Here is a 23880-nt window from a genome sequence, read left to right as displayed (position 1 = left end):
AGGTGCAGGATTAGCGAAGCCACAAGCTGGATCGTGCAGTCCCAGGTATATGTACATAGCTTGGAAGAAAGTCCGAGATGACTTGAACACTCATCTACTAGCTGTAATACCTGGAACAATGGAAGGCGGAGCCTTAAAAGTCAAGCTCTGTAGATGCTTTCTGAGTCCGTGTACCTCGCCGGAGAAAGCTTATTGCGGTGTCGAGACCGAGAAAGTCAAAAGACGAAAGTTGGCTGTGGTCAACGAGAGCCGAGAGGAATGGCTCCTTTTCCTCGACTTCGTCGAGGATGAAAGCTGTCGATGTATGAGAGAAAATGAGTACGAAATATTTGTCCACGGCGACGTCGCAGCTCCTCCGTTTATCTTCAATCACACGTTGGTCAAGAGACGGAAATAATCAAGTGGTATGTAACGTGAATGGAACGGGAAATTGGACATAAGGATTGGAGGATTTACTCCTAAATCTAATCCACTCTGCTTGGGCCTTAGAGTCTTCCTTTTTACAAAATTCATTGATACCCATCTATAACTTTTTAAAGTATCTTGGGGACAGACAGACGGAGAGACGACTGAAAAAAAGATCGGTTAATGAAGTGTCAAGTGTCTTCATATTCTACACTGTTAGTTCCGCTAATGTTATTGTCTCTTTTTACTTAATTATGCCTTCGTTATTGCAAATAACCCATTGTTTGCCGAAGAAGGCTAAAGTATTTATTTTCATCCTCTAAGTATTCGTGTTGACACTGCATTTTATATTTAGGGAGAGAATATGTTTTTTTTTTTTTTTTTTAGGTCAAAGAATCTGGTGAGAACGGAATACCTTACTGCTTAATTTCACGGGGTTCTGATAAAAAAGTTATAAAATGAGGAATAATAATAATAATAATAATAATAATAATAATAATAATAATAATGAAATCCGAGTGGATCTTGCTTGTCCTCCCCATGGTGACATTAAGGGAGACATGACACAGCCACCCACCCCCTGCAAATCAGTTTGCCTGCATTAGGGGGGAGGGGGCTGGGTAGTTCGGGGGAACTGAAGGGTGGGGGAGACATCCACCCTTCTCTGCAAACCTGTTTGTCCGCTGCGGGTTGGGTTGGAATAGGTAGGAGAGACCGTAGTGCCGGAACTCGTGATCATCACCATCATCAGCGATTGTGCAATTTAACAATGACAGAAGATGAAAAGAACAATAGGTGGAGGGGAAAGAACGATGCACACAAGAGCAGATGACATCACGTATGGTGTCATAAGACCATGGGGAGGATGTTGCATGCAGCCAGTGACGTTAATCATTACACGACAAGAAAACGTCATTAAAATCAGTCAGGTACCAAAAGTCTTTACGAATGCCGGTCATAAACTCTTGGGTAAGACCTCGTAGGGGGTTAGTGCCGTCAGTGCACCTCACAGAGTGTGCTGTAGGCATTACTAAAGGATCTCGTGCAGCTTCCCTTCGGCCCCTAGCTGCAACCCCTTTCATTTCTTTAACTATACTTCCGTTCCTTTTCTCTTTCTTCCATCTTACTTTCCACCATCTTCTAACAATTGTTTCATAGTGCAACTGCTTTGAGGTTTTTCTCTTGTTACACTTTTAAAAGCTCCTTTACTCTCAATTTCCCTTCCATCGCTGAATGATCTCATAGATCCCAGTGCTTGGCTTTTCGCCCAAATTTTATATTCCAATTCCTCTTATACAGCACTATTTTCAGTGTTGAGTGACCTTATAGGCGCAGCACTTGGCCTACATTTTTGATCTGCGAAAGATTTTACCTCAAGGCTACTATTTTTTTACAGTAAGGTTTAGACGGCATCTTTAATTAACCGGAAAAAAAAAATTAAGGAGAAAACGACTAGAATTCTTCATTTTCTTACCTGGCTGTATTTCGCAATGCAGGCAAAACAATAGAGAGGCGCTGACCAGAGAAACGTGTTGTACAAAGACTTGAGCAACTTTCGTTGCATTTATTCATCGTGAGGTCCGAGATCCTCCTGAATAGATTGCTTACATAACAGGTGGTGTGTTTTCTTCCAGAGAACAGGTACAAACAATGACAATATCCATGACGAAGCGGATGACGAGATTCGCTACTCTATTGGTATAGTGTTACTTCTATTACCGTCCCAAGTTCCTTTTCCTGTTTCCTTAGCAAAACAATTACTTAGCACGGAAACTTGCAAGGCAACGCCTCCTTTGCACACGACAGATATCCGCAGAGATGAAATGGTTTAGGGTAAAAAGGGTATATAGGAAGAATCCACGAAAAGTAATAAAATTATGATAGGAAAGTCTTTGTTTTTTTAAGCGCCAATCTTCCCTGCTTCTGTAATTCCTGGATGAACACAGTACCTTACTAGAAAAGAATATAGAAATTTGGGCAAAGGCCAAACGCTGGGGCCAATGAGGTCATTTAGCAATGAAAAGGAAATTACGAGTAAAAAGGTTTGAAAGGTTGAAGGGTGTGACAGGAGGAGAGTTTGGCCGTTGCGCCATGGAATAATTGGTAGGGGAAGGTGGAAGTTAAGTATATCGAAGTTTTACCAGACCACTGAGCTGATCAAGAGCCCTCCTAGGGCTGGCCCGAAGGATTAGATATATTTACGTGACTAGGAACCAACTGGTTACCTAGCAACGGGACCTAGAGCTTATTGTGGGATCCGAACCACATTGTATCGAGAAATGAATTTCTATCACCAGAAATAAATTCCTCTGGTTCCACGTTGGCCGAGTCGAGAATCTGACTTCGGACCACCGGATTAGTAGCCGAGCGCGAAATGCACTCGGGCAACGTGGAACTTAGGGGAAGGTGGAGAGTAAGATGGAAGAATGAGCATATGATCGAAGGAGGTACAGTAAAAAGAATGAAAGGGTTGCAGGTAGGGCCGAAGAAACGCTGCAAAGAATATCAAGAAGAAATGCCTACTAAGCACAAACGCCAACGGGGACAGCAGGGGCAAAGCCACTCGTATAATTTCCTGGTAAGTTTAGCAGTACAATCTGATTCATATTACATATGATTTGTTATATCAACTCTTTCATTCGATAATAGGAAATCTTTCCCCTCCAGTAATGCCTATACGCCTTGATCTATTGATTTTACACTTGTAATTCAGTTTTATAGATTTATCGGCAAAATGAAATTATAGATGTTGTCAGGGCAGTTTATATAAATAAATCAACTATATATGTATATATCATATATGTACACACACACACATATATATATAGATATATATATATTATACATGTATATGGTAGGGGTGTAAGAATACTACCACCGTAGGTCCTGCGTGTCGTAAAAGGCGACTAATTAGGCCCCGTCCACACGGTCGGGTTCTGCTTGGTAGACTTTGCCTCTTAGCGGGCTAAGCCTGTCGTAAGCATTTCTGCTGCTGTCCGAACGACGCTGGTTGGAGTGAGAGCCTGCCAGTCAGTGACTCCGCTGTACTCTGACGTCCTTTTCTGCTATTTTCTACTATTTACGTTAGTGAAAATGGTTGTTAAAAGGGATAAGTGAGTATTTTAGATAATTACATTATACTGAGGTGCACACTATCTGTGTATAAAGATATGTATTAAATAAACAAGTAGAACAAATCCGGTTTAATAGGACCAATACAGTTTAATCAAAAGATACATAGCACAAATCACCTAAAGACAGTAATCTTCAACGAGGTTTATAAGAATATCATGAATAACGTAAACGAAATAAAGCGACACAAATATTTTAGGGAAATGCACTAAATGAACATGAAACATAGAAAACATATTTGAAAAAAGGTATTTACAAGAAAATAAGAGCACACTGACAAAGATAATTATTTACAAGATATTAAGAATTTATGCAAGCCAGCTTCTATAAAAACAAGCTGCTTGGGACACACCCGCATGCCTTAATTATCAGCGTATGGTTATCGACCACTCTTGTCATCCAAGATTTATCTTGGTAATTAGAGAGCCCTCTCTCCTGAATCCTTTGAGAATGTGGTTCATTAAGATATAAATTATATTTCAGTACACTAGTTAATTTGCATTTAAAACTTTTATTCAGTCGGTCAGCTTATAAGATTACCCTTAATTACAATTAATTATTTATATGCTGTGCATATATATATATATGTATATATATTGTTTATTGTCTATGTGTATATATGTATATATATAATCTTAGTCCAGTCTAAAGTCTCCACCACTTTCAATGGAAAAAACGAAGAAAAAACAAAAGTTAGCAGTTATTTATTGATGAACTTATGCATGGTTTTCAGACAATGCAATTATGAGTATACTTATTACTTATAACAAAAATAGTACGAAATAATCTGTAAAGAACCTAAAGGAATCTTCTTGTCACCTGACTGGTCAAATGTCAGTGAGCTCTGTCCATAATGGACTAGTCACTAGACTGACAGATTTCCGTACCATTACAATAAAGGATGTTAATATATTTGCTTTTCAAAGTTCCTGTAAGTCATACTTACCTGAGGTATTCATTATGAAGCGTAAAACAACGGGAAACTCTTGTATATTTTCCTATATCTATTTTTTGACCGAAGGGCAGACCTGGGTCACTCATGGAGGACTATTCACCACCTGTACAGGTTGGTGCGACTCTCGAAATAATTATCAAGAAGTCTAAATAGACCAAAAACGCCCAAAGGGCTCTCTCACAGGCTAAAAGCATGTATATGGAGAGAAGTGACTTTGAATTTCAGGTCTGCCTAATCAAAAACAACCATTCCAATGTCAAACCTCCCCACTACATGCAAGGAGAGCCGTTCCAAGAAAGAAGAAGAACAGCGCAATCCATCCATCAACTGTTTCCACCCATCGTTACCATGTTCACCTATTTCGCCTTGACAGGTGTTTACCTTTTGTGTGACTCTCATTTATTTCCGTATTTTGGGATTATTATCCTCATCCTAATGTGAGTTTTTATCATTAATCATTCCTTTTAGCCCATAGTTCATTTTGGTGTTTTCCTTTTGCCAAATACATACGTATTTCGTTGTTAATGGGCTTGTCAAGACTATGTACTCATCCTGACCAAAGCGACGGCCATATTTGTTGTCAGTCATAATGAACTAGGGGGTTCGCTTATATTCCTATGTCCTAAATAAGTTAGCCTAGCTTTAATATTATTTGTTGTGTGTTTTTTATTCATGTTTTACCTTTTCTAGACTGACCTAGGGTCAGTTTTGATATATATGTGTGTGTAAATAACTTTGCGGGATGTGTTTTTTATCCCTTCATGAGAGGGTAGGCTATGGTTAGGTACCATCCTCCCCCACCCCGCCCTCCCCTTCCTTGAGGTGTGCTCCCCAGCTGGTAGCCCTCTCCTCTCGGTCTTCGACCAGGGGTGTTTGGGGTACCGTTGGTTCTCCCCCTATCAGCCTTTTGATGGTGAGTAGGAGAACCCCCGTGAGTTATCTCGTCCTTCGCGGCAGCGCTGTCTCACGGAGGGTGTAGTACGATATACCTCTTCTATCCTGAACCAGGTATCTGTTCGGAATAGGTGGAAGAAGGCGGCAGGACCGCTTCCTTTGAATTAAGGGTGTATTTACTTGAGCGGCATACCATTTCATGATTGGTTTTTAGCAACGCGGCACACATTCAGATTGCTAATGTCTGCCGCATTGGCGATTCCTCTTCTATCCTGAACCAAGTATCTGTTCAGGATAGGTGGATGAAGGCGGCAGGACTGCTTCCTTCGAGTTGAAGGTGTACTTACTTACTTGAGCGGCATACTATCATATGAATGGTTTTTAGTAACGCGGCAGACATTCAGATTGCTAATGTCAGCCGCGTTGGCGATACCTGATCTATCCTGAACCAGGTATCTGTTCAGGATTGGTGGAAGAAGGCAGCAGGACCGCCTCGTTCGAGTTTGAGGGTGTATTTACTTTGAGCGGCATACTATTTTCATGAATGGTTTTTTTAGCACGCGGCAGATATCAGATTGCTATGTCTGCCGCGTTGGTGATATACCTCTTCTATCCTGAACCAGGTATCTGTTCAGGATAGGTGGATGAAGGTGACAGGACCGCTTCCTTTGATTTGAGGGTGTATTTACTTGAGCGGCATACTATTTCATGAATGGTTTTCAGCAACGCGGCAGACATTCAGATTGCTAATGTCAGCCGCGTTGGCGTTAATGACACCTAGTGTGTGTATATTTTGCTTTTATTTTTTTATTCATTCCCTTTCTACAGTTTATATTGCTTTAGTCCATTTATCAGCCTTACCTGCCGCCCCTGCCCCCTTTTTTCATAGTAGCTGCAGGATTATACTGATTGCATTTTGCTGCAGTTGCCGCGATTCTACGATTGCAGGAACTTGAAGGGATTGAATACCTTGATTACATATACCCTGCTGCCCCCCCTCCCCCTTTCCATAGCAGCTCTAGGATTGCCCTAGTTACATTTTGCTGCGGTTGTGGCAGCGGGGCTATAATTGCAATAATGCTTGTTGCTGCGTTGCCGCCTTAAGGTGTGCCGCCCTAAAGTGGGATGCCACCCTTGGGCGGCAAAGGATTTTTTGATGATTTAAACTCTATAGCAAATCCTTCTTCCAGAATGCCCTGCTGTGAATGCAATCACGCAACAGAGGACATAACCCACGACTCGTGCATGGAGCAATTTGTGGCAACTGTGATGGACTATGGGATAAGGCCCGTAATTTGGCCCAAACCGAAGACGCCATCATCGCCTTTGAGGCATTTACTGCCTGAATTTATGAGTTTGGGGAAAAACTGTTCATGATGTTCATCAGAATTTAAGACACATACTGCGCCTGGATTTGACTCTTCCTGCTGGATCTCAATCCAGGGTCGGTAATTTCTTTGTCTTTGCTCAAAATGTTGATTTTTTAGGTTTAGTCTTGTTTACCTGAACTATTCCTGAAGACTTTCCTTTGACGCGTGTCCTCTATAGCAGATAATGGACGACCAAGAAGAGGAGTCTTTATCTGCAATTGCACAGGATGTGGCTTCCTCAAGGGCTTCTTCTCTGCCGTGAGGTGGTTCTTGAAGTTGATGCATCTCGGAACCTGCCCGATGCGATACTGGAATCTCACAACTGTAATTTCTAAGCCTTCTCCTGCGGCCTTTAAAGAACCTCCTATACATGATAAGTTTCTAAGTCTGCCGCCCTGCCAAAGAAGTCATACTCGGCATCTAGCGCCAATCTAGATATCGTGGATTCACACACTTTCAGGGGAAGTCGACATCCAATCCTCTGCAGCTTCTTCCCACGGTTCTATGAAGGGTGGCTCGTCCAAAGATCCCATCTCTTCAGCAGTGACTCCAGAAGAATTTATTGCCTCTGCCGCCCTTACACAGTCGCCTCCTGGTCCCAGTTAGCCCCTTCCGCCTCAGGGGCGCCGCCCTCTCTGGCTAATTTTCAAGATACCTTGGAGATTATCCTTGGAGCAATTAGTGATATGCAACAGAGGATTGTTACTCTAGAGGAACATCCCTTTAAGAATCTCACTATGATTCCTCGTCTGACGCCACCTCTATCCAGAAGAATATTTCATTAATTAGAAACTCTCAGGAGGCACAGGTTCAAAGAGACGTGGCTCCTCCAAGAAACAATGGGCAGCATCCCAGTCCGTCAGGCTTATGAGGCCCTTTTTGATCGTCTTACACCCGATCCTGCTGCTATATCAGAATGGAACGACAGCCCCTTCCATCCTCCAGATTCAAAGGGGGAAAGGGCAGTAGTCGTGCATCTGAGAATTTCGTCCCCTACTCTAGTACGGGAGGAAATGACACAGGACAGTTGTTCAATTCTGACAGATTGCAGCCGCTTCCTAAGAATGCTGTTCAAGACGAGCTAGGTGCACATCAGAACTTCCTCAGCTCATTGAACATGACCATCGCAGCGGAAGTACTAAAGTTAGTATATCCTAGTTTTACCAGAATACTGCGCTGATTAACAGTTCCCCTAGGACTGGTCCCGAAGGATAAGATATTTTTACATGGCTAGGAACCAGTTGGTCACCTAGCAACGGGACCTATAACTTATTGTTGGATCCGAACCACATTATATCTTGAAATTAATTTCTATTACCAGAAATAAATTTCTCTGATTTAGCGTTGGCAGAGCCGAGAATCAACTCGTCCAACGAGGAATTAATGGAAGTACCAACCAGACAGACCCCTAAAGAGGATCCTAACTCTTCAGCTCTATGCTTTGTTGAAGATGCCCTTACAGCCATGGTAGACAGCCTACAACCTCTTCGCTAGAAAGAAATATGAATTGAGGAAGCTCGCACTTTCGGGCTGTTTTATGAAAAATACTCTGGTTTTAAAGTTCCTCAGTCCAGATCCGCTTTCAAAGAATCTCTCTCATGAGGACGCCTGGGAAGGAGTAGTCACCCAAGCTGTTCATCAGGCCAAGTCAATGCTGACCATGCTTGGTTTTAGGAATCCTGCTATGAAGCGCCCTTTCTCACAAAACCTTGGGTAACTTCAGAAGGAATTACCAGAATCAGTACACTTCTTCATCTTCTAACAGATGTCCCCGAGGTACCTCAAGAGGTCGTGGAAAATGTAACCTCGGGGCAGAGGTATGATGTCTCCAGGCACCCCTAGATGTAACCAGTCTTCCAGGGGAGGGGTAAATCTTTTTAGAATTTGAGGGTGGCAGGAGACTCCAATACTTTCATCAATATTGTACAAGAGATTCAGGGTCTTGCAATCATAAAGGGGCTGAGGTGGGAGTGGTGCAGTTCTCCATCACACTTCCGTTCATTCTTTCAGGCTTCAATCCACAACTCAAAGAATTGTTTCATACATGATGAAAAGAAAAATCGGGCAATAGAGGAGACGACCTCCCTCCTCTTTCAGGGCCCCTTATTTTCAGTCCCGAGAAAGATACAACAAAGACGGATCATCTTGACCTGTCAACCCTCAACAATCAATACAATGTCCGACCTTCAGAATGACAACTTTGCAAGACGTAAGATCGTTGTTGCCAGTAGGAGCTTTTGCCACCTCCATCGACTTGAAAGACGTCTATAGGCATATTCTGAATTTCCGATACACCCATATTACAGGAAGTTCCTCGGATTCAGTCTAGAAGGGAAGAAGTTTCGTTTCAAAGCTCAACATCGCTCCAAGAGTATTCACGAAGATCTGCTGTCCAATTCTGAGGGAACTCAGGCAGAAAGGTATCCAGGTATTGATATACCTGGACGACTGGCTGATATGGGCGAATTCGGGAGTGAGTTGTTTAAAGGCAACAAGGATTGTTTTACAGACCCTGTCTGAGTTGGGGTTTTTTCTTATCGACATGAAGAAATCAAGATTAACTCCGGAACAGACTTTCAGTGGCTGGGGGTGGTTGGGACACCACTTCTGGTACCCTGTATCTGCTGAGAGACAAGGTCATGTCTCTATCTCGGACCCTTTCGTTATTTTTGAAGCAAACATCAGTGTCTTGTCGGCAAGTGGAGCAGATGTTGGGGAGGCTCCAATTTGCACCAATAGTCGACCCTGTGGGCAAAGCCATTTTAAAGGGCCCGAATCACTTTTTAATCACGAAGACCAACAGAAAGCAAAGGAATCAGTTATGTCCATTCCCTCCTTTCATCAAGAAGGCTTTAGAAAGATGGATGCATCCAGAGATTTTCTCGGCAGTGATTCCTTTCTGTCCACCTCCACCCAGTCTGGATGTGTACACAGATATCTCCCAGACAGGCTAGGGGATTCACACATCTGCAGGGCAGATGTTTCAGGGTGCATGGTCTCATCCTCTCTCAACTTGCCATATAAATATTTTAGAGATACCCGACGTGTATATTGCCATCAAGAAGCTGAATCTCCAGCCAGGGATCCACTTCAGATTACACTCAGACAGCGCAACAACAGTGGCCTGTCTGAACAGGAAGGGGTCCGGGAAATCAAAGCCTCTTAGTAAGTGGACACTCTATTCTGAGGTTTCTTCAGAGGAGAAACCTAACAATGACAGCGTTTCATGTGGCAGTGAGATGTTATTTCATATGCGTTATCCAGAAGCATCCAACTACCATCGGAGTGGTCTCTGGATGAGACATCCTTCCACTATGTTTTGATCGCCCAGTTGGAGATGCCCCAATTAGATCTTTTGACCACGAGAGAGAATTCCCCAGTTACCTCACTTTGTTTCTCCAGTGATCGACCTCCTAGCAGTGGAGATCGACACCCTCACATGGGACTGGAACAGGTGGCAAGTAATTTGCCTGTTTCTTCCAACAAAGATGATCCTCAGAGTGCTCAGTTATTTGGAAAACTTCAGAGGAAAAGCAAAGCTGATAGCCCCATTGTGGACTGCCCAGCCATGGTTCCCTCTATTGCCAGCAAGGGCAAAAAGAAAGACTCATAATCCTGAATCCAGTACTCTCGCAACTAGTTGGGAGGAATCGTTGCTTTTGTGCCTCAAAGATTCTCCTCCAAATAGCTTGCTGGAGTTTATGATTAAGATTCATAACATGTTATACTCTAGTGATTCAGCAAGAATTTTATTTACATCCTTAAGAACTTCTACCAATAGACAATATCAGACTGTGTGGAACTCTTTTTGTCATTTTATTATATCTAATAATATTAGTAAGATTTCAGTGGAAACTTTTTTAGCATTCCTGAGAAATCTTTTTAATGACAGACATTTATCTCCTACCACAATTTCAACTTATAAGTCTGCATTATCTGATCCTCTTAAGCTTGCTTTCAACATTGATGTATCGGATCATCCATTTCCAGAATTTATGAAAGCTCTTTTTTAACATCAAACCCATGATTCCTTGTACAAAGTTTCTTTGTCTTCAGATAAGGTTTTTAAACTTTGCATTGTCTTCAAGGTTCCAAGAGAACCCTTGTGTTAAAGATAGTTTATATATTACATTGTTTCTAATCTCATTTACTACTGAGCTCATATGAATTTCTTGATTTTTCTTCAGAGAGGGTCAGACTGTTTCCTGATCCAAAATGTTTTGGCCAAGAATGAACGTCCTAATTCTAGACGTGAACTGATTTTTATCACTAGACTTAAGGATGATTAAGGAGGTCGTCATCCTTTATGTCCGGTGCATAAGTTGGAGAAGTACCTTGTTTAGACTTGCAATACAAAATTTTTTAAAAATTTTGTGTACACCCAGAAAACCTTTCTGACATATCAATTAATAAGTTGAGACTATTTATGCGTCAATTTATTCGTTGGGGTGATCCAGGTTCCTTTCCCAGAACTCACGATTTGAGAAAAGTCGTAACTTCTTTTGCTTTCCTAAAAGGTATGAATAGCAAAAGAATTTGTGATCTTGTTGGATGGTCTTCTATAACGTGTTCAGAAACATTATTTGAAGGAGATGTCTATTATTTCCTCGTTTTTTATCGTGCTGGGTTCTGAATCTGGAAGCATATCTTCACAAATTTAATTAATTTGTTTTATATACGTCATTTGTTATCTATTTGTACATAAGGTACTATTTCATATTGTCTAAATATATATTTCTATTATAAGTATATATTTAGATTACAATTTATGTCTGTGTTAACAACATAATGGGGTTGATGTCATGGTGTCAACTGGATACCTGGTATTCTACTTAAGTATAATATGTATACTTTATCTCATTTTTTCTAGTACCAATACCTATCTTTTTAGGTCTGCCTTTATTAATTTTTGAGTTTTGTGGATTATGATTTGGTTAAGGGTTTTTGAGTAAATAACTATTTGTTTACTGCATTTAATTTATTCAATTCTTAACAGAGTCAAGATTCTTATATTTAATTATAGTAATAATGAATAGTTCTCATTAATTCGCAATTTCCAATGATATTACCTCAGGTGTATCCCTCTTCCGTCAGCTGTTTCCTTTCCCTTCCCTTCTTTCCCTTGTCATAAAATTCCCTTTTTTATGACTCTTGGTAAATACTCCATGAGTGACCCAGGTCTGCCCTTCGGTCAAAAAAGGAGGTTTGACGAAGGAAAACATTATTTTTGACCAAGGCAGACCTGGGTCACTCAGACCCCACCCTTCATGATTTTCTTTCCTTTTACATTTCACACAATTCGATAACCACTATATTAACTCAATAGTGAACATGGTAACGATGGGTGGAAACAGTTGATGGATGGATTGCGCTGTTCTTCTTCTTTCTTGGAACGGCTCTCCTTGCATGTAGTGGGGAGGTTTGACATTGGAATGGTTGTTTTTGATTAGGCAGACCTGAAATTCAAAGTCACTTCTCTCCATATACATGCTTTTAGCCTGTGAGAGAGCCCTTTGGGCGTTTTTGGTCTATTTAGACTTCTTGATAATTATTTCGAGAGTCGCACCAACCTGTACAGGTGGTGAATAGTCCTCCATGAGTGACCCAGGTCTGCCTTGGTCAAAAATAATGTTTTCCTTCGTCAAACCTCCTTTATTTGTGAAGGTTTTACATGAAATTGCGCTTTACCGAAACTTTTCCGTAGGTGACGTCTTTATCCGTTTAGTAAAAATATTTCCGTCAGTGAACAGCCCTGATGCAGGCAAAGCCTCGATACTTCGATAAACATTAGGAAGGCCCTATAATGAAGCTTGGCTCGTCGTTTCTGACGTCACACAGAGTAAAGTTCGCAGAACAAATCAGTCTTACTTTTTAGTAAAAGGCTAAGCCCACTGCCAATAACTGGGGAAACTTCTGCCTTGCAGTCTTACTTTTTAGTAAGGCTAAGCCCACTGCCAATAACTGTGGAAACTTCTGCCTTGCAGTCTTACTTTTTAGTAAAAGGCTAAGCCCCCTGGCAATAACTGTGGAAACTTCTGCCTTGCAGTCTTACTTTTTAGTAAAAGGCTAAGCCCACCGCCAATAACTGTGGAAACTTCTGCCTTGCAGTCTTACTTTTTAGTAAAAGGCTAGGCCCTATGCCAGTAACTGTGGAAACTGCTGCCTTGCAGGTGGACTTTTTAGTCAAAGGCGAGGCCCACCGCCAATAACTGTGGTTGATGAGTGCAAGGGCAAGTGGTAGTAAAAAACCCTTTGCCAAATAATAAACCATGCATGATGTAGTAAGTAAAGGAGCATTAGGTAACCAACCCTTTAGTGTAGGAATAACGGTGGGAAAGAAGATGTAATATATATATATATATATATATATATATATATATATATATATATATATATATATGCAAATGGTGTTTCGAAATTAGAGCCCCCCTCCACAGAACAAATGGAAAGTTATGAAGTTTTCTGCTATAGCCTATCTCCAAGTACATTATCTTAAGTTTCTATTAAACTATTTTTCATTTTACATTTCTTGTATTATTCAGACTGAATGACGGAGTTAGATACAGCCATGGCTAACGACTTGGAGGAAATCAGATGGATTGACCGAATCCAGGCTATAACCTTCAGAGGCGCCAGGGATAGATAGCTAAAATACAATGAGAGATGAATCCTTTGTTAAAAGAAACTGGAACAAAAATCCATATGACTGTCATCGCAAAAAGAGTGAGAAGAGTCAAAAGACATCATAGCTGAGCCAATGGATAGAGGTAGACCAAGAAAGTCTTTATGTAAATTAGCACTTGAACTAGAAACAAAAAGGGGAAAGAAGAGAAGTTATAGTGTTGTATATTGTGAGTTGAAAAAATCTGGTATCAAGCTATTTCATCTTATCAGCAAGCCCAACATCACTCAGCAACAGAAAGAAGACCGTGAATGGTTTTGTGGTTCATTTCTTAAAGATTGGGATGAAGCTGACTTTCTCCATGTAGCTGCATCAGATGAATTCTTCATTTACACGTTCAGGAAGCCAAATCTTAAAAATGACATCATTTGGGCTGCAAAGTTGGATGATATCAGTGATGATGTGCGCTATCGCCAAGTTGTGAAATTTCATGAATGTTTGGGAATTTTTCTGTTTCACAGCCAAACAGTTAATGTGGATCATCAAAGAAAAAGTATTTCCTTTCCTCAAAGATCCTGAAAATGTGTTATCTGTTGAAGAAGTCACATTTTTGCATGATAAGGCACCATATTTCAAGGCTCTCCAGACACAGGAGCTGCTTCGAAACAGTGGTATCGATTTCTTCTCTTCGAGTGAATTTCCAGGTAGCTACCCTGACCTTAATGTGTGTGAAAACATTGGTAGTATCTTGAAGGATCGTGTTGAAGAGTTCACAGCGAACTATGATGGTATACCAAGCGTCAACAACCTGCGAAGAGAGGTGACCGAAGTGCTCAGAGAAATGGAGTTTGAGTCTCGGCTTTTTTTACAATTTGCTGAAATCATACCCCTCAAGAAAGCAGGCTGTGGCACAGGTAGATGGAGGTCACACAAAATATTAAATACTCAGAGAGAAACTTAAATAAATACCTGTTCTGAATTACTTTTGTTTTTGTCCATCTCAATTTTAGTTTATGCTTAGAGGGGGGGCTCTAATTTCTAAACACCCAGTATATACAAATATAGATATAGATATATATATATATATATATATATATGGTATAATGTATTATGTATATATCTATATATATATATATATATGTATATATATATATATATATATATATATATATATATATATATATATATATGTATATATGTATATATATATATATATATATTTGTTATATGTATATATATATTATATATATATATATATATAATATATATATATATATATATATATATATGATATTATATATATATATATATAGTATATATATATAAATATATATATAAATATATATATAAATATATATATATATGTATATATATATACATATATATATATATAAATATATATATATATGTATATATATATGTTACGACCCTTGTTGGGCCGTGTGGTTGCAAGTTCTTTTGCACAAGAATAGAGAGGACAGTGATCTTACCAAGTATCCAGCTAAATTCAGTCAGCGGAGACAAAAACACACAGGAAAACTCAACAATATTTATTAACAAACAAAGCAAAAGAATAATAAAGTCAGCCTTGTGACTATACATGACACAACTTAGTCTTACTACTCCCTTAGGAGTTCCTAAACACTAACACTAAACCCCAGACAGAAAATAAGAGAAATATACTGCATAAATTAGCAAATGGGCCCAACATCACCTAACTATAAACCAATACCTATAACTAAACAGAGAGGAAAGAAGTAAGAGACCAACAGGGGGAAAACTTAATTCTCCTACCTACAAATATAAACTAAATCTTAAATATAAAAAATATCCAACATATTAATTGATATATAATACCCACAAGAAATAACGAAAATTATAGCATCACTCGTGTCAAGATATACACAAAGACTGGCATATATATATATAATAATAAAGTGACAATAAGAAATGCAACAATCTCGAACGACTCACTATACGAGAATAAAAAAGAAAAAGAATACTCGGGAAGAGCTCCTCACACTGAATAAGGATGAATGGATGTGATAAGGGATGAATGGATGCCCAAACGATTCAGGTTAAACAGTTGCCTTGCTGTAGGCCGAAATACAGAGGGAGCCGTGATCTCTTACATCCACTGAATGCCACGTATCAGGCCAATACTCCGCTATCTGAAGGGCGTGCACTACACAGGTCACCCAATACCATGGGGAAGGAGTCTGTCGTGCTCCCAACCAAAAACACAAGGGAAATTCCCTACCTGGTAGCAACCGCCCTACTTGCACCTTCACGGGCCTCAATGCCCCCACCGCTGCAGCTCAGAAGGAAGTCGTAGGCAAACACAGTGATGTCCCTCCCACGTCCCACTCTGTCGGGATCCAGCGCCGATATCAGAGCCCCGCAGGAAAGTACACACAGTAAGGGGGTAAGTCACCGCAGATGGCAAGAAATGCCCCTGCGCCTTCAATACTGACGACGACAAATCCTTCGAAGGGCGATTCAGAAAATAAGCCAGCTGCACAACCATGCGGGGAGAATAGCGAGCCCGAACTGTTGTCGGGAAAAAGTCCGCGCCCTCCAATATCCTCACTGGTGTCCTTTTCACCAACCACTCAAAAGATAAACAAAACAAAAAAACTAGCATTAATAAGATGTTCACAAACATTTAACAAGCGGGGAGGAGGTTAACAAGCAGTTCGCTTGACGCTCAGCCGAGACCAAAGTAAAGCTTAAAACTAAAACCTTAAAAACTAATTTCCTTACGCTAATTTTATATACAACAAAATATAACAAAAAGCAGTAACAAGGCTGAGATAAAATAAAGCAAAAGCAATGCCAATTACGTTAATACATGATAATATAAATAAATATATATAATAAATATAGATATAAATATATATGTATATATATATATAAATTATATATATATATATATATAATATATAATATATATATATATATCTATATATATATATATATATATATATATATATATATATATATATATAGTATATTATAGAAAATCATAGGGGCAGCAGACCCGACGATTGGGTGTTGTGTTGGTACATTAGTTTTTATAAGCACAACTGTTCATGGTAATAATTGCTTGTTACTTTACTCTCCACGTTCGCTTTAGGTATCATTCGTATGTTTATTTTTTTTTCTCCCTGTCTTTTTAGTCACTTTTTTTTAACTATTATCTGGCAGGTGTTCCTTTCAAGTTTTTGTTTTAATTTTTATATTTGTAAATATCAAAATATTTTTTATGTGCATAAGTGATGTTTTAGTATTCGTAGTCTGTAATTTTTGAGGATGCATCATGTGATATGTAACGTTGGCATAAGCTTTATACTCATGGAAGACATGCCTTTACCTCTTCAATCTGGATATATATATATATAATATATATATATATATATATATATATATATATATATATATATATATATATATATATATATATATATATATATTCTCCTGGAGGTAAAATTAATGTAGAATATATATCAATATCTTTCGTATATTGAAAGGTCGGAACACAATCAATTATTACCTAAGATTATTTCCGGAAATAATTTTGAAAAAATTTATTACAAATCTATAACTTATCTTTCATCTAAAAAAAGATAAATCCTTCATTATTCTGAAGAGTTCTGGCTACATTTAAGTTTCCCTGTATTGAACATGAGAACAGTAAGGAAAGATAGTATTGCAAGGAAAGTCAAACACAGGATTCTAAATAAATATCTTTATTAACTTTGGATGTTTGTAACTTAGAAGGCGTTATACCAGCACGGGCTCTTGCTCAGACCTGTTTTAATACATGTGGATGGAATCGTAGTTACAGGCGATCTTATGAACACTAAGAGCCCGTGCCTTGGGGAGTTAAGTGAGAGAGAAAGGGACAGTGTTGGGGACGCGGGGTGGGGGGGCGATTGTGGGGGGGGGGACAATCAAACCATCACCACAGAAGATTTAAAGATATAGGGAGGTGATTCAATATTGTCCACAATAGGTTTTTTCTTTGAACATTTGCATGTTGTATCCTGAACATATTGTAGCGTAATGTTGGCAACCTTCTTTCCCCTAGCAGTCACTGGCATATATGTTGTGTGCATTTCTTCCTTCCCAGTGCCACAGTAGAACCCATCGGCTCTGCAGGGTCCAAGAAGTCGCGACAGCGCATCACTGCCAACGGCTCTCCAACCCACGTCCCAGGTATTGTGAACTGCCCTTTATGATGAACCAAATAGTTTCTCACCCTCTCCCATGTTACATATATTTTCCGAGGTTTGCACACGAGCTTAGCATCTTCCTGTCCAGCTGCTAGATCCATCGGAAAAGGAAACAGGTTAAAAGACATTCATAGCTATAAAGCAAGTTAGTAGCTAAAAGTCAGTCAAGAGTTCAAGCACTACAATGCACCTAAGACGACTAATCATTCTTGTCACTTGAAACTTTAAATGTAAGCTCAACAATTCCAGCGAAGATGTTATAGCTGGAAAACTTATGCCTAAAATCCTGAGCTACACATCAGCACATACGCATACGTACATATGATATACTATTGTATTATATGAAAAACAATTCCTGTTTTCTATGAAAATGGTAAAAATTGTTTATGCATAACTATGGATGTCAGACTAAAACATGCACTTACTGGTAGCATTGCTGGCAACGTTGCCATAACTAGCTTGTACATAGCACAGGGAAACAGCAGCACATAGCAGAACTTTCAGCATCTTACTTATTTAGTTGTTTGCTTTTCAACAATATAAACCTTAGACAGATTGTATTGCTCCAGACCTGTGAGAAAAAAGTTAAGCAAAAAAATTATATCGTTAGAATCATTGAAAAATTAGCCAAAAAATGTGCACCTGCTGTTTTAACAAACTCATCAAAAGGACACACTTCACCCACACCCACGGATGAAAACAACCTTATTCCTACTTCCTAACTAGTGTGTTATAGAACCCTGAGCAGTGCCACATTCTGTCTATCTCGGACGTTGAGCCCGTACTTGCATTAAGCCTGGCCATAATCTGGTGCCAATGCCAGTGGCAGATCATGTCATGGATCCTACGAGAGATTCACCAAATTCCATGGAGATCATTGCAAATTGTGAGCTTCCAGCACCCAACAATTCTTTTTCCCAATCACCACTGTCTGCATAGCATGAACCTCCGGTGGGTCTAATGGCTACACCTTCTCTGGTAGACCAAGAACTGGCCTGCCACAATGCAGAAGATGTGATTGCCCCTACTTTAGTTGTCGCAACAACTGGATTACCCATGACTTCGCTCCTGACAGCCTTCCTGGCCTTTCCCCGGAGTCGATGCCCTCATCAGCTATTAGGACTGTCACAAACAGACCTTGGAAGAATCCAAAGAAGTGGCAGAAGGGATCCAGTTAGCCATGTCTCCTTGGCACTGCTTTTTTTTCACAGTGATCCTGGCACCTACCCAGAGGAGGTAGCCAGAGTGATCTCTACTTAAGTAAGCTAACATCTAACATCCTAGGCAGGATCTTGTAATCAGTAGGAGTAACTTAAGTATGATTTAACTAATCCTGTTAACAGAATCATGATAAAACACATTGGCATAATGCCTCAACTGAAGAAAATATCCCAACATTACCTGCCATATCAAATAAGTTAAAAGTCATTAATCCTTCGGGTTACTTATTATCTAACATGTTTTCCATACTATAGCCTAATAAATTGTGCAATTTGTGATGATATTGAATTTTACATAGATCATTATCACTTAGGCTGGTGCTATAGCAGTGTGAAACTAGATCATGTCAATAAAAGGATGCAATCTTAAATGTAACTTTTGCCTAAGAAGGAAATTTCACTGTTGTCAAAGACAGCAAGTGGATATCCGTAGACACCTTTTGAGTAGTGAGTAGTATTAGGATTTTCTTTAGTAAGTGTGCTAGTAAAACTCATATCCCTGTCCTAGCAGTTAGGTAGGTCACCTTAGTCAACTGAATTGCAAGGGAAAGACCCATAAGGAAGTGAATGGCTGCTTAAGGGTGGGGGAAGCTATTATAAATGTTCTCTGGTCCAGTCTCTCCAGAATCTTAGCTTAGGGCCCAGATTCCTTTGGAGCTGGAGCAGACCAAATGGGGGTTAGAGTATCGGGTCTCCCAACCCCCTTAGCAGTATGATGTAAGAGATGTTTATGAGAAAGAAGCAATAGTAAGGAATAGGCTGATTAGTTATGGGAGTGGCCTGTCTTCCTGTTAATCTTTCTTGTTGGCGCTAATTGCTTTTCCAGACCCCTGGGATGATACTCCACCTGACAAAGCCAAGGGGGAACCAACACACCCGAGTTCGCTCTCACTCCTCCACCAGCCTCTGAGACAGAAATATGTCTCCCCACACCTGACCTTCAGTGCATTGCTTTTTGTCCGCTTGCCGACTACGTGTTCATAATTGTTTAGGGCAGGCTTATTGGATCAACCTCATTGCTACGAGCACACTACATAGATTATAATGGTAGGTCGGACTTTAGCAATAAACAGCAGTGTCTAGCTAGCATGTACAGTTGCGAACAAGTCCGCTTATTACACATTGGTAAGAAACTTCGATAAATTATATGGTAACAGTGTTTACTAAGAGGGAAGGGGGGGAGGGCTCATTCTCTCTTAGCAAGAGTTCCACCAATCAACTCTTGAGTTGTTTTTGTGGGAGGAGTCCTTAGGTATGGTTGGCGTAAAACACACACACACAAAGAAGTCTTAACAGGTTATGTCACTGTAACCAAGATTACTGTCTTACTTTTAACAGTTTGTTCATTAAGATTCCTTTTAACTTTCGACTATGACGTTAACATTACCACTGTATCTGTCATTCAATACTTAAAATGTATAAATTTTAGTTATTTTGGTATTGGCAATAATCATGATAATCTTAGCAGGATAACTTAACCGCATCACATGATCAAAGAGGTTTTAAAGTTTAGAGATCGGTTACAGTGCATTTCCTACAAATACTATAAGAAGAAGCATCACTTGACTGAATATACCCAAAAATTCAGTGAAGGTGTTGAAAGTCCTACTCCATAGTCTCTTTCTCTCTCTCTCGTTAGCTAATTCAAAGTGACAGGATGTCATCTAGAAATACCACTGCGCTAACTATGCTCTTCTGATATGTCATTAAGACCCTCTAATCTTGACAAATAAATTCATGATGTATGTATCTATATATGTATAGATATATTATATATATATATATATATATATATATATATATATATATATCATATAATTATATATATATATATATATATATATATAATATTACAGGAATACAGGATTACAGGCGGGACAGCTAATCAGTCTATATATGAAGATCAGAGGGCAGTGGAAACAGGCTGGTACATAAAAACTTTATTTATGCCGATGTTTCAAGACAACAAGTCTCATTTTCCAGGCTGTAAATAAAAAATAATAACAATAACTTTTAAATTTTTATAAATTTTCAGTATTGTGTAACGAATATGACTGATATTCAATAATATAATGTTAAATGGAATCTTAATACACAAACTTCTATCAGAAGTGAGACAGTAATCGTAGTTACAGCAATATAACCTGCTCAGATTTCTTTTTTTTTACTCGGTATGTGTGTGTGTGTCGTACTCCAAGCGTACCTAATGACTCCTCCCATTAAAAGAACTCCAGAGCTTATTAGTGGAACTCTTGCTAACAGAGAAAGAGTCCTCCCCCCATCCTCCTCAGTAAACACTGTTACCATATAATTTTTCGAAGTCTCCCGAGAAGTTGTAACAAGTAGACCTGTTTGCAACTGTACATTTTCCCTCATAACTTAAGTCCAGTGACATAGTTTAAAACATTCCTCATTGTGTTAAACTTGTGCTCATTAACCCTGGATAGGTGTGACGGGTCCATAACTTGAGTCCAGTGACAAAGTTTAAAATATTCCTCATTGTGTTAAATTCGTGCTTACAACCCTGGATAGGTGCGACGGGTCACGCACGACCCGAGGAGTGTTTCAAAAAGTATGTTTTTTTCCCATAAATTAGCATCTATCTTGAATCTGGGTGTGATCAAGCTGCAAGAGACCAGCAGTCCACACACTACAATCATGTCATAACCTGCATTCGCCTTGCCTTTGTCCTTCCCCGTTTTTTGAGAACGAGCTCGACCCCTACACACCTTTAACATGTGGGGGATCGAAAGGCAAAGTTATTAAGTAGTGATTTCTTATCTAACATTGTTGATACTGGTATAGTGTTGTATTGTTGGAAACTGTGGGTGAGTGGCATGTGTACCATATGCATGCCATTGGTTGTGGATGAGATGCCTTATATTGCCATTTGGTCTAATTTCCTTCAAATGCCAATTTCTCAGTTTTTGCATTATTTGCATTTCTCATCAACAATGGCCAGCAGGCAGTATTCTCTAGACATGGATGTCATCAACTTACTTATAATGGAATTAGAAAGTGAGGTTGCTGACACCTCGATGGCAAACAACTCAATTGTGTGATTAAGGGTCGGAGGCGAAGCAGATGACCTTGAAATGACTACAACGATGCAAAGGGTGGGGGGGGGGGGGGGGGCGGTTAGTGGGTCTGTGCCTTTTGTTGTGAGAGATTACATCAGCTTATGTCAATAAGCCATCGACACACTGTAGAGAGAGAGAGAGAGAGAGAGAGAGAGAGAGAGAGAGAGAGAGAGAGAGAATTTCTGAGCTTTAGCTTATGACATGTTCTTACAGAAATCTTCTTAACTGCAATAATGGCTATACATTTTAAATTGATAATATATATATATTATCAATTTAAAAAAGAGCGATAGGTTCACCATAGCAAATTCAATTTATAGTTTTGTTAGTGCAAGTCAGATAGTTCAGGTGGCAGATTTGGCACTCGAAGTTGGTGTGGATTGTGGCCATTTTGTTTACATACCCAAAAGGTGAGTTGGCATATCTCTATATATTCTTGTTTTCTATTGAATTTGTGATATGTTGGTATATTTTCATCCATAAACATCATATTTTATAATAGTTTCAATGATTTTTATAAGAAATTTTCCTGGTGAACCTAGGAGGTCAAAAAATTATCTTAGTGCAGATTTTTTTTTACATAATTCCGTTCTAGGATAATATGAGTTTATTCTATAACAAAAAATTAGCCACTTCCTATTTCATTTAGGTACCAAAAAAAAAAACTCGTGAAATTTTGACAATTTTTGGGGGCCAAAAAAATTTACCTTTTTTTTTTCTCTCTCTTCTGATTTGACCTCTATGGGTCTGACACCTTTTCTGGCAGTCACACATTGTAAATAGTAGTTGTAGGAAGGATTTTCTTAATTTTTATGTGTATATAGCTTATTTTGTATTTTTTTAAATATTTTGGTAAATTATATTTTTATATACTTATTTTCTTAATATATCTGTAATAATTATTTAATTTGTAGAGGGGTATGATTTATCTTTTCAGTAGTTTTTATCAATGCTTAAATTGATTTTAGAAAATAAAATGTAAAGCATTTACACACACATACTTATATATACAGAATATGCTCTTCGTGAAATTATAACAATAAATAGAGGAAAAGAAGGTTAATAAACATTTACACGTGCAACGCAACCTACCGTGATATGGCTCAAAATCTAAATACCTTTCAGTGCTGCTTTTTGTTGAAATAAGAAAGGATGGGAAATCTTCAACACCAACAGCAATGCCGCTAGTTAGTAGTTAGCACTTTACACTATTCACCTAAGATTTAGGAATGTGCGCCAAAGCTTCCAGTCAGTTTACCGCAAAAATATTCGCGGTGAAACGGGAAAGTTCGTTTTCTCTCAAAAGAAACTACGGAAGTTCTGACAGACACCGACAGCGATGAGTTACCTGCAGGGAAATATGCTCCAGTCAAAACTAGCACCGGTCCTTAGGAACGAGTTTCTATTCCGTCAGCGGGAGACGTGACAACCTTCCGTCACCTAAGTGTACCGGGAACTAACTAACGGAAATGACGACGGAGTCGGACCATTACCAACGCCAGTAGTGTAAGGTCCGAAATCGAACGGGAGGGCGGGGCTAATACAGATCAATACAACATTAATAAATTTCCCTTCGGAGAAAACTTTCTTATATTTATCTGGGGCAATCTTTCTACTCTCTTGATTCATTCATTCAGAGGTTAATGATTTGGGCTAAATCCCGATCATGGCATCTTTCAAGATTTGCTAAATTCTGGCGTTTAGGGTAATTGTTCCCTACAAACAAGATGCTTGGCCGTTGAGTCTCATATTATACAACCTATTTATCGATTTTTTCTGGTTGTTCATATATATATATATATATATATATATATAATTATATATATATATATATATATATATATATATATATATATATATATATATATATATATATTGTGTGTGTGTACATAGTATGATAAAAAAACATATATCCTGTTATTTGAGTACTATTTGTATGTGTTACGCGTATATTACGTTAAGTGTAT

The 23880-nt window shown here is 39.0% G+C and overlaps 1 long non-coding RNA gene across 3 annotated transcripts; it reads right to left on the bottom strand.

Moving 5' to 3' along the window:
- Positions 1 to 17111: 17111 nt before the first annotated feature.
- Positions 17112 to 23406, bottom strand: LOC135224405 (uncharacterized). 3 transcript variants are annotated; one of them, XR_010316721.1, is made up of 3 exons: positions 23262 to 23406; positions 18039 to 18184; positions 17112 to 17704 (listed from the first exon to the last, which is right to left on the bottom strand). It is a non-coding gene; the product is annotated as an uncharacterized LOC135224405 (long non-coding RNA). The 3 variants fall into 3 exon arrangements; XR_010316723.1 differs by having other exon boundaries at positions 23006 to 23385; XR_010316722.1 differs by having other exon boundaries at positions 23032 to 23384.
- Positions 23407 to 23880: the final 474 nt, after the last annotated feature.

This window comes from Macrobrachium nipponense, chromosome 12 (genome assembly GCF_015104395.2).
Source record: "Macrobrachium nipponense isolate FS-2020 chromosome 12, ASM1510439v2, whole genome shotgun sequence".
Classification (NCBI taxonomy): Eukaryota; Metazoa; Arthropoda; class Malacostraca; order Decapoda; family Palaemonidae; genus Macrobrachium; species Macrobrachium nipponense.
This window is presented reverse-complemented; position numbering and strand designations above follow the sequence as displayed.